Source organism: Balaenoptera physalus (assembly GCF_965194825.1).
Source record: "Balaenoptera physalus genome assembly, chromosome: 10".
Classification (NCBI taxonomy): Eukaryota; Metazoa; Chordata; class Mammalia; order Artiodactyla; family Balaenopteridae; genus Balaenoptera; species Balaenoptera physalus.
The window spans coordinates 101,260,141-101,274,220 of record NC_138889.1 but is presented as its reverse complement, the minus strand read 5'-3'; the positions used below and the strand labels follow the sequence as shown (position 1 = coordinate 101,274,220).

General features: G+C 34.2%; 1 protein-coding gene and 2 pseudogenes across 3 annotated transcripts in view; all 3 read right to left on the bottom strand.

The window, feature by feature from the left end:
• The window catches only part of LOC309668481 (olfactory receptor 1165-like), a 269,123-nt gene that overhangs the window by 154,082 nt on the left and 100,961 nt on the right, over positions 1 to 14,080 (bottom strand). The gene's annotated exons all lie outside the window — the stretch shown is intronic.
• Positions 10 to 9,222, bottom strand: LOC309668474 (olfactory receptor 8H3-like; annotated as a pseudogene). Its single transcript has one exon. The product of its transcript is annotated as an olfactory receptor 8H3-like (transcript).
• Positions 9,218 to 12,341, bottom strand: LOC309636442 (olfactory receptor 8I2-like; annotated as a pseudogene). Its single transcript has 2 exons — positions 12,333 to 12,341; positions 9,218 to 10,846 (listed from the first exon to the last, which is right to left on the bottom strand). The product of its transcript is annotated as an olfactory receptor 8I2-like (transcript).

Here is a 14,080-nt window from a genome sequence, read left to right as displayed (position 1 = left end):
AGGGTTGCCTTAATTTAATTAGAGTTTAGTTTACTTTCATTATAACTTTCCTAACTTAAGTGCTGTCCACAAAATCATACAATCTGTTGACAGTATTTGCCAGCATAAAACAACAGAATACATTTCCTAATCACAGAAATAGAAATGAAAGAGAGGAAAAAACATAGTTTATAAAAGAGACTAGAAAACTGAAAAGAGCCTGTAAATATAGGAAATGACATTATGTTTATAAAAGATGAAAAAGGAGCCAAAAATGTATACTATTAAACAAATGCAAGCAAAACCACATAACAATAGCTGTAAATATAGAGTCTAAAAACATGGAAATCAGAGCAAAACGGTCATAATAATTTCAAATGGCATGCATATAAGATAAGGAATTTTAAAAAATAACTTAAGTATGGAAACATAATGCATATTTAAAAGACTTGAATAAATTTTTTGACAACTTTGAATTAGTAAAAATAATTTAAACTTTTAACTCCTAGAAGAGAATTGCACTTTTGCATTTTATTTTTAACACTTAAAAAGTATGGAAGAGGGGCTTCCCTGGTGGCGCAGTGGTTGAGAATCTGCCTGCTAATGCAGGGGACACGGGTTCAAGCCCTGGTCTGGGAAGATCCCACATGCTGCGGAGCAACTGGGCCCGTGAGCCACAATCACTGAGCCTGCGCGCCTGGAGCCTGTGCTCGGCAACAAGAGAGGCCGCGATAGTGAGAGGCCCACGCACCACGATGAAGAGTGGCCCCCACTTGCCACAACTAGAGAAAGCCCTCGCACAGAAACGAAGACCCAACGCAGCCAAAAATAAATAAATAAATAATAAAATTTTTAAAAAAAGATCCTACCCAGTCTTTAAAAAAAAAAAAAAAAAGTATGGAAGAAAAATAATCAAATATAGTTTTACTGAGAAAACAATCTAAATTTCAAAAAATAAAATTTTTATAATCATTATTGTTTGAATAAAAACCATCTGGTTATGAAAGTTTAAACAAAAAATATGAAATACTTGGGAAATGAAAAGTACATTCTTAACCTTTAAATAGCAGAGAAAATTAAAATGGCAATTCAAGATTATGTACAAGAATTTTAAAATAAAATTTTAAAATAGAAGAATTTTAAAATAAAATTTTAAAATAAAAGAAAATTTAGCACTCTACTTGATAAAGTTAATGGGTTGTCACGACATCTGAATTCATTGAAAATTAGTAGCTACACAACTTGTATCTGTTAAAAAATTTTAAACACATGAGTCAAGCATTTAATTCAAGAATTTATTTTTAATGATCATAACAAACCTGATCATAACAAACCTATAGAAATCAAGAGAATGACGATGATGTTTTAAAATACACAGAATTTGGACTTTCCTGGTGACACAGTGGTTAAGAATCCACCTGCCAATGCAGGGCACATGGGTCTGATCCCTGGTCAGGGAAGATCCCACATGCCACAGAACAGCTAAGCCCGTGCGCCACAACTACTGAGCCTGCGTGCTGCAACTACTGAGTGCACCTCAACAAAGAGTAGCCCCTGCTCACCGCAACTAGAGAAAGCCCACGTGCAGCAACAAAGACCCAGTGCAGCCAAAAAACATTGTATAGCAATTATACTCCAATAAAGATGCTTAAAAAAAAAAAAAGTACATTCAGGAGTTACACTGATTGGATTCAACTCCACACACACAAAAAAATAATAAAATAAAATAAAATACATAGAATTTCAACAAAGAAGCAGTTTACTGAAGCTTGTTGACACATCACAGAAAGGTAGGGGTTTTAAATGTTTTCAGAGAGCCACCAAAGAGATATCACTGCATGCAGATTTTTAACATGATGAATTTACAAACATTTCATGTCCAAAGCATTGCAAAATGAGAGTCTCAATTTTTCCCATGCACCAAAAACACACTCACCTTAGATTTCAATGACAAAGACATACTCAAAGGTTAATCTTGTTAGTGCACACAAAAAGCTGAAAAAAAGTACATAGGAAATGACAGAAATATTGCTCATGTATATAATATATTCACATACATACATAACTATCAATCTAGAAGAAATTTACAAAGTTGCTAATTTTTAGGGCATTTCTATTTCCTTACATTTTTCAATATTTTTCAAATTTTCTCCAGTGTTAGAATATATCACTCTAAATCCAAAATTGTGAAGTGCTGAGTTTTTCCTTAGCTGTTTGTGTGTTTATCCTTTAAATCAACCAATAGTAATTTATAAAACACAGTGAATATTCTTTAAGAAAAAGCCATTGTATATTAAAAATACTGCAGGAATGTGAGTGATCTAACGATAATGGCCAGCACTTATTAGGACCGCCTTAAATGCTTTACATCCATTATCTGATTTAATCTTCACAATAACTCTATGGACCTAAAATTATTATTTATTTTGTGCAGTTGAGAAAACATGAGGCTTAAAGTTTCAATGTTTTTTAAGTGTTACACAGCTAAAAGGGTTGCAGATCTAAAATCTACATCCTGGAATATTTGGTTCCAAAGCAAGTGCTCATAGTCTCTCTGCTATATTGCTTCTCCATAAAGTAAATGAAATAATTGCTAAAACTGTTGTCATTGTTCCCAAAATGTAGCTCTTTTCCATCATAAAATTATCTGAATTTCTATGATATAGTTTAAAAAGTGATAACTATAGTTTTTCATTTGGCAAATCAGTTGCCCTTAAAAACATATATATTTAGATCAGGGATTTAACATGTTTCATGGTTTCCAATCACAATGTGGATTTCTAAAGGCATATTCCAGGAAATGCCCAAGATCATATTTGGTCAAGCAAAGAATGTTTTGAAAGAAAGAAAGAAAAGAAAAGAAAGAAGGAAGGAAGGAAGGAAGGAAGGAAGGAAGGAAGGAAAGAAAGAAAGAAAGAAAGAAAGAAAGAAAGAAAGAAAGAAAGAAAGAAAGAAAGAAAGAAAGAAAGAAAGAAAGAAAGAAAGAAAGAAAGAAAGAAAGAAAGAAAGAAAGAAAGAAAGAAAGAAAGAAAGAAAGAAAGAAAGAAAGAGGGAGGGAGGAATGGAGGAAGGAAGAAAGAAAAGGAAAGAAAGAAAGGAAGAAAGAAAGAAAAGGAAAGAAGGAAAGAAAGAAAGAGCAAGGAAGGAAGGGAGAAAGAAAGAAAAAGAAAGAGATAAAGAAAGAAAGAAAGTTCAATTTGTTTCTGGAGAGAGAGCAAGGAAATACACTACAGGAAAGAAAAAGACAGGTGAGTGTAAAAGTTTAGTGTCACTGTTATTTTAATTGCTTCGAGCATTTTCTCTTCAGCATGACTCTAATTAGAGCATTTTTAACTTCTTTGTTTCGAAGACTATATATGAATGGATTCAACATAGGGATAACAATGGTATAGAAAACAGAAGCCACTTGATCCTGTCCCAAGCAGTAGGACTTACCTGGTTTTAAGTAAGTAAAAACAGTAGTGCCATAAAAGATGGTGACTCCCAGGAGATGGGAGGCACAAATAGAGAAGGCTTTTCACTTCCCTGAATTGGAAGTAATTTTCAGGCTAGTAGACACGATGGACACATAGTACACAGATATTGTGATAAGAGACACCACTACGGTGGAGCCAGCAAAAATGTATATTGTGATTTCAGTGTCGTGTGTGCCAGTGCAGGACAGGGCTAATATTGGGAGTGCTTCACAGAAAAGGTGATGGATTACATTGGAGTCACAGAAATCCAATCTGCTCATGCAAAGCACATTGACAGAGGAGTCCATGAAGCCAGTAAAATAGGATCCAAAGACAAGGGAGGAGCAGCGTCTTGTGGCCATAACTCTGTAATGCAGAGGATTGCAGATAGCTACATGGCGATCATACGCCATTGAGGAGAGAAAAGAACCTTCAGTGGCACTGAAGAGGACAAAGAAATGCATTTGGGTGGAGCAGTTCAGGTATGAAATATACTTGGTGGAAGTCAGTAAGTTTTCTAAGGTTTTAGGGGTGATGATGGTTGAGTAACTGAGGTCAAGAAATGACAGGTGACTGAGGAAAAAAATACATGAGGGTTTGAAGCTGGAGATACAGGCAGATTATCAACATCATCCCTGCATCCCCCAACAGAGTGATCAGGTATATCAGGAGAAATAGCCTAAAGAGGACCAGCTGGATCTCTTCAGAATATGTCAATCCCATGAGGATGAAGTCAGACATATTCCTTCTACCCATAGTGTTCAAATGCTGTAAACTGTTGAGAAATCAAATTTAATACTGAGTAGGAATTACTTCAGAAAGATTTGTGTTTCTATGAATGATGTGACATTTATATTAGTTTAGTGTTTCTAGAATATGATAATAATGAGGGCTGTACAGTGTATGAAGAGAAAAATCTTAATTTGATTGCCAAATATAGAAATAGGTATAAATTGATATTTGGATATAATATAATAAAAGCTAATATATTAAATAATTAGAATAAGCCTGACACTGTTCTAAATGCTTCCTGTTATTAATGCATTTAATCCCCATAAGATTATTATACCATAGGTAGAACTATTAGCCACATTTTTTTAGATGAATAAAAGGGCACAAAGAATTTAGGTAAGTTATCCTGGGTCAGACCTATTAAATATTGGCTCTGTAATTCTACCAAGATAGACTCCAGAGAGTATGTCCATAATACTATATTCCTATTTGTATTAACTTCAGCAAAACTGAGGAAAAAACTGATAGATATACAATAAATAATGATAGAAGAAGAGTTTTAATGCACCATGTACCATTCTTTTTTTCCCCCAATATGATTTAATACTAATGAAAATTAAATTTCAACCTTAGTGGACTTTAGTAGGGTGTATTAAAATTATAGACCATATATTAGTATTAATTTCCAAAAGACATGTTTTCTCAACTTGACCATTCAAAATTAAATTTCTTCTAAAATTATATTGCTAAAACATGCACGTTGATTGCAGGCCCTGAAAATATCAACTCTATATATCAGGTTTCACAAACCCTGGCTTTACTTAGGGTAAGTTCTAAATGATATCTGTAAGCATATTCTTCTGATAATGTACCGTTTTATTGGATCCTAACTAATACCTTCTAATTATGAGAATAATACTTACCGGTAGACAAAGTTGGTGAAAAAAACGCTTTCTTCCAATATTATTTGTTTAGAAGTATGTCAACCTCAAATTTTGCTCACAGATAAAATATGTAGACCATTTCTATAATATATTTCTGTAGTATAGTATTTTTTCTTTGAAATAAGTTCTTTTTAAATTTTAGTGCACTCATTTTATTTTATTCTAAGGGAAAAATAAATCAACATAGAAATTTTCTTCAGCTCCTGATCAACTGTAAAATTTGCCAGGAAGTTATGTCTAAAAAGAGTTTCAGGGATCTTCTGGGGACATACGTAAGCGGAGCAGAGTGTGGCTTGCCTTTCACCCTGATAATTTGAGAACCTCATATACTGGGGATTGATAATAATGCAACATTTGGTCATCCCTGTGGAGCAGTTTCCAAGGAGGATTGCTTAACATGTCTTCAAGGAAAAAAGTTCAGGGACCAAATGCAGCTATGCTAGGTTTTGAGAAGCTAGTTGTCTTTTCCCTTAGAAGCCACACAATGAAGAGCCTAATAGTTTGGTCTTCCTTTGTGTTGCTCTTAATTGATGCCTGGGGCAGTAGAGAAACTATTTCTAGAGAAATACTTAATTAGTCTATGATTGAAACCATCAGGGATGGAATGACACATTTTTCACAACAAAACTTTTGTATTTAAATGTGTGACACTATTATAGGAGTAAACATGTTCATTAGAAAGAAAATTAAAATATAACAAAATTCAAAAAATGATACAAAACAATTCAAAACTGTTGTAACATTTAAATGAATTTCTCCAAATTTTTTTGTTCATAGAATGCTTGTTTGTAGGCCTCTAGGTTTGCATAATTATTATCATACAGTATATTCAGTATCCATTCTCATTTTATAACAATAATTTCATAATGTAATATGACCAATGTTATACTATCCTTTCATAAAACCCATAATTTCATGTATTACACTTTGACTGATACCCCATAACCAACCTCCCTCTAGAAGTGTTCATCAGATGTTAAATATTATATTGAGGCTTGTTTATCCAAGATGAGGAACCAAAGGAAGTCTCTAAAAAGGGACTGACTTCGAATCAGTTTAAAACATTCCTGTGAATCTTTCATTAATTCATGATCATTAAACCAATTTTCGTGTAGATTTAAAAGTGACTCTTCCAGGAAAGTCTGCTCATACTCCAGAATTTCAGGAGATAATTTGTTGGTGTGGATAATGGAGTTACTTTTGTATGTATTGTATGAACTTTGGAAGGGCAGATCGACTCATCAAAACTAAGTGCTGCTAAAACTGATGTGTAATAAAATTCATGTTTTATGGCAAGACAAGAAAAGTTTAAACAACAAAAATTTTTCTCTGGCCTTTGGCCTCCTCTCTCCCCTTTCCTCTGTATTGTGTATCTGCATTACACATTGACAAAACCTCCCCCATCAGCAGAAATACGTGCTCAACTCTAAAGGGCAACATTCTCCCAGTTTCAAAAAGAAAACTCCTTACAATATAGCATTCCTTATTGATCTCATATGGGGCCACGATGACCCACTACCTATTCTTGCTTATATCTGGGTTGTGTCCACTGTCAATAAAACATCATTTAATGTACAGGCCTCTGTGTCCAAAACTTATATAACTGTCCTTTGACCTCTAAGGGGAAGTTCTTGAAGCTTTCTGAGACGCTGTTCCCAGGTTATAATCCTCAACTTGCCTTGAATAAAATTTTCTATTTCTTTCTTAGAGTGACCAATTATTTTTTTCATCGACACAGGCTTATGAGATAATTAAAAAGCATGCATAAACCTATTTGAGAATTGGTAACTTTAGGAGTTAAGCCAAATAAGAGACTAACGGTAATTTTTAATGTAAATGCCCCTCAAAAACCATGGTGGTTGCAAAATTAGCAGGAGCAAGTTTTTCTTGCTTAATATTCTCCCAACATTGAAATCCATTTTGTTCATGTTCAGTGTTACTTACGATTTCCAGCTATTCTTATACTATTTGTTGTGTCATAGCAGAAACCAAAGCCTGATTAGAGATTTTTAAAATCTCTTTTGATTTAATGATGATATAGTTTCATTCCCTAATTCATTACAGTTTTAATTATGCAATATACGTATTTTTTTTCTTTCTCTCCTGGATTATTCTAGTTATTTTCTTTTTTCTTTGACTGATGAAAGAATTTTTTTTTTTTGGATAAATGCTATTAAATTCTTTTTTGCTTTCTAATTCATTAAATGTTATCTAAGTTCTATCACTTTTTCCCCTACTTTATGAGATTTGTGGGGGACAACAGATAATTTTCCCTCTACCCTTCTAGGCTTTTGGCTGAGATTCACACCCCCTGTAATAGAAAGCAGATTAACAGGAGAAAACAAACAGAAATTTAATAATATGTATACACTCTGTATACATGGGAGATACCCAGGAAAACTGAGTAACTCCCCTAAAAGGTTTCAAACCACTACCTTGATAACCATCTCCAGCAAAAGACAAAATAAGTTGTGAGGAGTGGGAAGGGAGCCAAGAAACTATAGTAAACAAGGGTATGTTTGTTAATGCAGATTCAAGTCCATGCCTTATTCATTGAATAGAGATTTAGTCATCTTTCTCTTCATGGTACAGAGAGGGAGACATACTTGCAAATGGAGATTTCCTTTTAAATGTAAATGCCTCTTGCCAAAGGGTAACCTCTACTAGTTTTTAGAACTTCTCCTGTGTCTGCTGCTTTTTAAAAATAGCCAGCTCATGATAATCCTTATGCCAAGGAGGCATATTTTGGTACTGAAAATTCTGCTCCCCTTCAGGTTGAATTTATTGTTTTTTCTCTAGCACCTAGTAATAGGAAAGATATGTATTACAGGTTTAGAGGGAAGGTACAGAAAGAGGAGTTAGAAGAGAGAATGATGAAAGTACACCAGGGATAAATATGAGGAGTATATTGAAATATATACGGACATTTAATCATAACTCTGGACACATAAAATATATTTCTACTTCTTATGATTAATAAGAATAGCATGGCATGTTTCTGCTCTTAGACTAGCAAGGAAACATTAAAACATAAAAATAACAATTAGATACATAATCTTACTAATACTAAATAAAGTCCTGAAATGATCTACAGAAGAATACACATTCAATGCAAGTGAAAATAAGAATAATACGTATAATTAGAACCATGGTAAACACAAGTAAGTTTCAACAGCTGAGATGTTTCACACAATTATAAAAATTTGTGCATTGTAGTTATAATGCATGAATGAAAATCCATGGTGGAAAAAGAAAGAAAGGGAAACATATCAGTTTAATGATTCTCAGTGATGATGATGAAATATCTTGAGAGCAACCGATCAGAATCAGACACTCTTCTTGGAAGGAAAAAATTCATGTAGACTTAATAAAGGGAATGAGTGATGAGTTCAGACAGTAGCCTCAATAAGTCCCTAAAATAATGCATAGTATATTTCAAAAGTTGTCACTTACAATACTTTATAATGTAAAATACATTGTAAAATGAAGTCTGCAGGAGTCAGACACAAGTAATATAGATCAGAGAAGAAAATTGAAAATTTAAAACCAAATATTTACATGTGCACACACAGATCCCTTCACATGAATTATCTTCAGCTGCTCCCAAGACTGAAGGCTGATTATCTTTATCGGAGGTTTGTATGTGATGTATGATTCTTGAGAAGGCCTAACCAGTTGACTCCGATGATTTAAAATCACATAAACAAAGTATAAACCTGTGTACACTCATTTCCACATCTTAACCATTAAGGAGAAAAATCATTTCAAAAGAAATCTGTTAATCACTATGCCTTTTTTAATATATAAATAAGGGGTGATTTTTAAAGATTTCCAGAAATAGAATTTTCAACTAAACTAATGTTTGTTGACTGCTAATATTCACCGGACTGTCCAAATACCAAAGAAAGATATAAACTTGAGTAAGGAGAATCCTTGACCTTAATGAATTCATCACTGCGCTTTCACCAGCAAACAAAAAGCAAAGAAAACATTTACTTACATATTGCATATGTTGCACATTTGCTACATGCTGTGGAGAGCAAAAATATGACTAAGCCAACTCTTCTCTCACAGAGTTTACAATCTTGTTGGAGAGAGAGAAACAATAAAAACACACATTTTTCTTAAAAGCACCTCATCAAATTAATCTTCAATTCCTTTCAATATACATTGAAATATGATTGCCCAACTCCTTTGACTACTACTCAATGATTTAAGCACAGGGAAGGCAGTACTGAGAGCTTCTTCTTTTCCAGGGGTCATTTTGTAACAATGTCTCGAAGAGTTGGTTAAATGAGGTTTACATTGTCTCTTTTCAAGGGAAAAAATTTTAAAACCCAGTTCCTCCTTTTAATTCTATAGACTTAAAGTTTTTCTGCCTGATGTGGAGAATTGAGAATCTCTCGACACCTCCAAAATGCCTCAGGAATTGTGTTACAGCTAGTGTTTCATTAATCTACACGCACACACACACACACACACACACACAGATTTAAAAGTTTATATGAAGTCTTTGAACTTAGGGAGGCACATTATGGTGATTAAGAAATTCAACTCTGCTGTTTTTGATGGATTCCATACTCCATTGCATAAACGCATCTCTTTTCTGCGTAATCAAAGATCATTTTTTGCAGATAAATGATCAAACTTTTAGCTGTTATGGCAAAATGAATCCACATTACTAAGAGATTTCTGTATATTACACAATGTCTCTTGTAATCGCTAGTCATTACTGAAATAACTTCAACCATTTGCCCCTCCAACCCGGGACTTATATTTGCTTTTGTTAGTTCTGCACTCTTTCCTTTGCTCTCCAGTTATCAGCTATCATTTCTTGTTAATAATATTTGAGTCATCATCACTTAATCTACTAATTTTCTACTCTCACTTTGTCAATGACTGAGAAAACAGGATGTCAAAGCATATGAAAAGTCAATTTAATAATGGTTTAACATGTAGTGTGATAACATGCTCACACAAGAATGATCATGGAGGAATTTAGTCACCGTTCAGAAGCTTTCTTTACTAATTTGTGCAGGTCTATATCTGAATAATTTGTGTACTGAAATGAACTCCCTACATGGTGATTCAGTATTCCATAGGAACAGAAAGATGATAATTCACCTCCCATGTGTTATTATTTAGTTTGTGTCATGCGTTTGGGGGTTACTCTACTATTTTCCTAATTGCTGTAGCAATTGAATGCCTGAAGCCGTGCAGATTTGCTTTAACTGCAACATGCAGAGATTTGTCATGGAAACAGTTTTCTATGTATGACTCTCAGGAGAGTATTTTTTATGTCTTTGTTCCTCACACTACAGATGTGTGGATTCAGCATTGAAATGACAGTGGTATAGAATACAGTTGCCACCTGTTTCTGGGTCAGGGATGATGTGTTATTAGGCTGCAAATATGTGAAAATCAGGGACACAGAGAAGATGGTCACCCCCATGAGGTGGGAGGCACAGGTGGAAAAGGCTTTCTGTCTGCCTGCTGCAGACTGGAGCTTCAGGATGGCTGAGATGATGGCAATGTAGGTGATTGTGGTGAGGAAGAGAGAACTAAGCAGGGTGAACCGGGCTAAAACAAAGATCGCCATTTCTGTGCTGAATGCATGCACGCAGGAAAGCGCCAAAAAAGCTGTGGTGTCACAGAAAAATGATTGATGCTGACATAACAGAATGCCAAACTGCTGATCACGCAGATGTATACCAGAGAACTGGTGAAGCCTACCTTCTGCAATTTGTGACTGCCCTATTTTCTTTCCTTCTCTTTCATGACTGTGATACTTTTCAAGATTACTAGCCAGGTATTTTACAGGATGTCTCTCAATTTAAGTTAGCCTGGTGTTTGCTCCTGATTAACTTGAAGTTATTCATTACGGGAAAAAGTACCAGTGAGACGATACATATGCCCTTTTCATATTATCAGAGGACACATGATGTTGTTAAGTGATATTATTAGTGATGTTAAATTTGGTAACTTAATTAGTGTCTGCCAGACTTCTTTCTTTCTTTCTTTCTTTCTTTTTGGCTGTGTTGGGTCTTCGGTTCTGTGCGAGGGCTTTCTCTAGTTGCGGCGAGCGAGGGCCACTCTTCATCGCGGTGCGCGGGCCTCTCACTGTCGCGGCCTCTCTTGTTGCGGAGCACAGGCTCCAGACGCGCAGGCTCAGTAATTGTGTCTCACAGGCCTAGCTGCTCCGCGGCATGTGGGATCTTCCCAGACCAGGGCTCGAACCCGTGTCCCCTGCATTGGCAGGCAGATTCTCAACCACTGCGCCACCAGGGAAGCCCCCAGACTTCTTTACTGTAAAGTTACAATTTTTACTTCGTCGTATATATATATTATTTTCTTCCATATACATAATATACACATATGTGTACCTATGTATATTACATATATATGTATACATATATATGTTTATTATGAATATGGAAGAAAATTTAGATTTTGTATATATTTCATTTATACTTTTTGGCTTCCATCAATATGTTGCCTCTACTGATGACTGCTATGTTGTTTTCTAAATTTCCATTTCCCTTTATTCTTTCAATATATTTTAATTGTAGTTATTCTGTAACGAACAATTCTTTCTTCCTCATGTATTTAGTTAGTTAGCTAGTTACTTATACTAATATGCACACATTGATACTTATTTCTTTCTTTGGGATTATTATTTGATTAGTTGCTCAAGTTATTCTAGTTTTGCTAACAAAACCATCATTCAGTTAGCTCCTGGTGCTTTGCTTTTTGACATGCTCTTGTCCTTTTTTTGCCATGCTCTTGTCCTTTTTTGCCTGTTTGTTTTGTTTTCACTTCTTACATCCTGGCAGCACAATGTACTCCAGGTTCATCTTATACTTTCATGGACTCAGCTCTAGAAACAACCACTTCTCCAAGGATCCCTGCTATATTTTATGAGAGGGTGGCATTTGGGAACCAGGATCTGGACATCATATTCTATTTTCATGTGTGCATTTGTATTTTGCACTTAAGAATATGTCACAAATCTTTAACATTTTAATGCTTTTAAATTTTAAGTCTTTGTTATTATAACTTTTCAAATGAAGACTCTATGCTGTGGTTAAAAATGTTTAGATTTGGGAACCATAATTTTGAGTTGGTTTCCAGAAATATCATTTACTAGCTTTATGACCATCTGAAAATGTCTTAATCTCTTTGATCCTCAGTGTCCTTGTCTGCAAAGTGACAATAGTGGTACCTGCCTCATGCGTTTGTGAAGATGAAATTAAATAACACATATAAAATATCTTGCATGATAATGAGATTATACTAGGTAGTCAGTCAATATTCCCTGCTCTCAATATAAATGGCCTTATAATAATCTATTATATCAATACATCCACATTTATTAAACTGTTTCTTCCACTGTTGGACTTTCACATTAATCACAATTTTCCTTTATTTTTAAAAAGTAATGCAGAATACACATTGATTTCTATTCTTTAGATAAATAACCAGAGGTCGTACTGGGAGGACAAAACTACACCTTTCTGCTACATATTAGTGTGAGGCCTTCTGGACCAGTCTGCCAAATTTTAACTTCCATGAGCATTGTCCTTGACCATCAGTTTCAACATAACCTTGCCTACACTGACCATTTACATCTTATCAAGCTTCATATTTAACAGAGCATGATCAATCAAAGGTTATCTTATTAGATGTTTATTTCATCACTATGTGTGAAGAACACGTCTTTATATCATTGTTTACTATTTATATGACCATCACTTTAAATATTATTGAAAATCTGACTCCAATAAGTGGCTGTAATTTTTGTTTGTTTGTTTGTTTTTTAATTGTACTAAATAGAAAAACTTCTAATTTTTAAATTATTTTCAAAATTTACTTACTCTTCAATATCAAATATGCTAGGACATAAAGGTAAGAAAACAATCATTTGAAATAATTAACTCACCAATTTATTAAATTAGTAAATATTGAGCACCTAATAAGCACTTTTCCAGTTATCCTAGAACTACGAAGTTAAATATGAGGCAGTCTTTTCCTTATAGGAATAAACAGCCCAGAAGAGGAATTAGAAGTAAAAACAAATATTTACAGTTAATTTTCACAATGCAATGTGCAATGATAGAACAATGCAGGAAATAATCCAATTTTCTCAAGAAAGTTATCAAGAACATCTCTGGAGTGGTAGGAATTCTTGCCCTTGGCTTTTGAGAATCATTACTGCACTGTAGAGAAAAGATTCTAAACAAAATGACAGATGTTTGCAAGGGCAAGGAGAAAAGAATTTACATCATAGTAATTTGAAGAAATAAGACATTTACTATATATGATCTATAGTATGGGGTTGGGGAATGAAGAGGCAATAAGAGGAAATGTAAAATCTAAAGATAAGTGTAAACAGGCTAAGCAATTTGGACTTCTTATCGAAAGAGGAGAAAATATATGGCACTAGGAAAAGAATTATGACCACAACCTTTGTTCTAGGATAAAAATGAAGATATATTAAATGGAAACTAGGCAAATTGCAATGGAATAAGTCAGAAATCTACTTCAATAGTTAGGATCCGAGAACATGGGGACTTGAACAGAGACAGCACCAATGATGATTAATAAAGAAGGGAAAACTTATTTTAAGGGCATTTGGGGACAGAGCGACAACACTTAATCCAATAAATATTTGGATAAAGTAAGAGTGATGAACCTAGGCTGGCAATTAGGGATTTAGCTGGTGTGACTGATTGGAAACATATTTAATCAGAAAAAAAATATATAAGAATAGAAATTGGGTGCAGGGACATTGCTAAGATTATTTTTAAATGCTGGGTTTGAGATACTTGAAGGACATTCAGAAAAAAAGCTATTTTTCTTGGGTGAGATATAAAATGATCAGACATCTAATAAAAGTACAAATATATCTCTTACTCAGACGTTCTTAGTTATCTTAGCTTGTAAGACAAATTGCATTGTAACACTATGTGT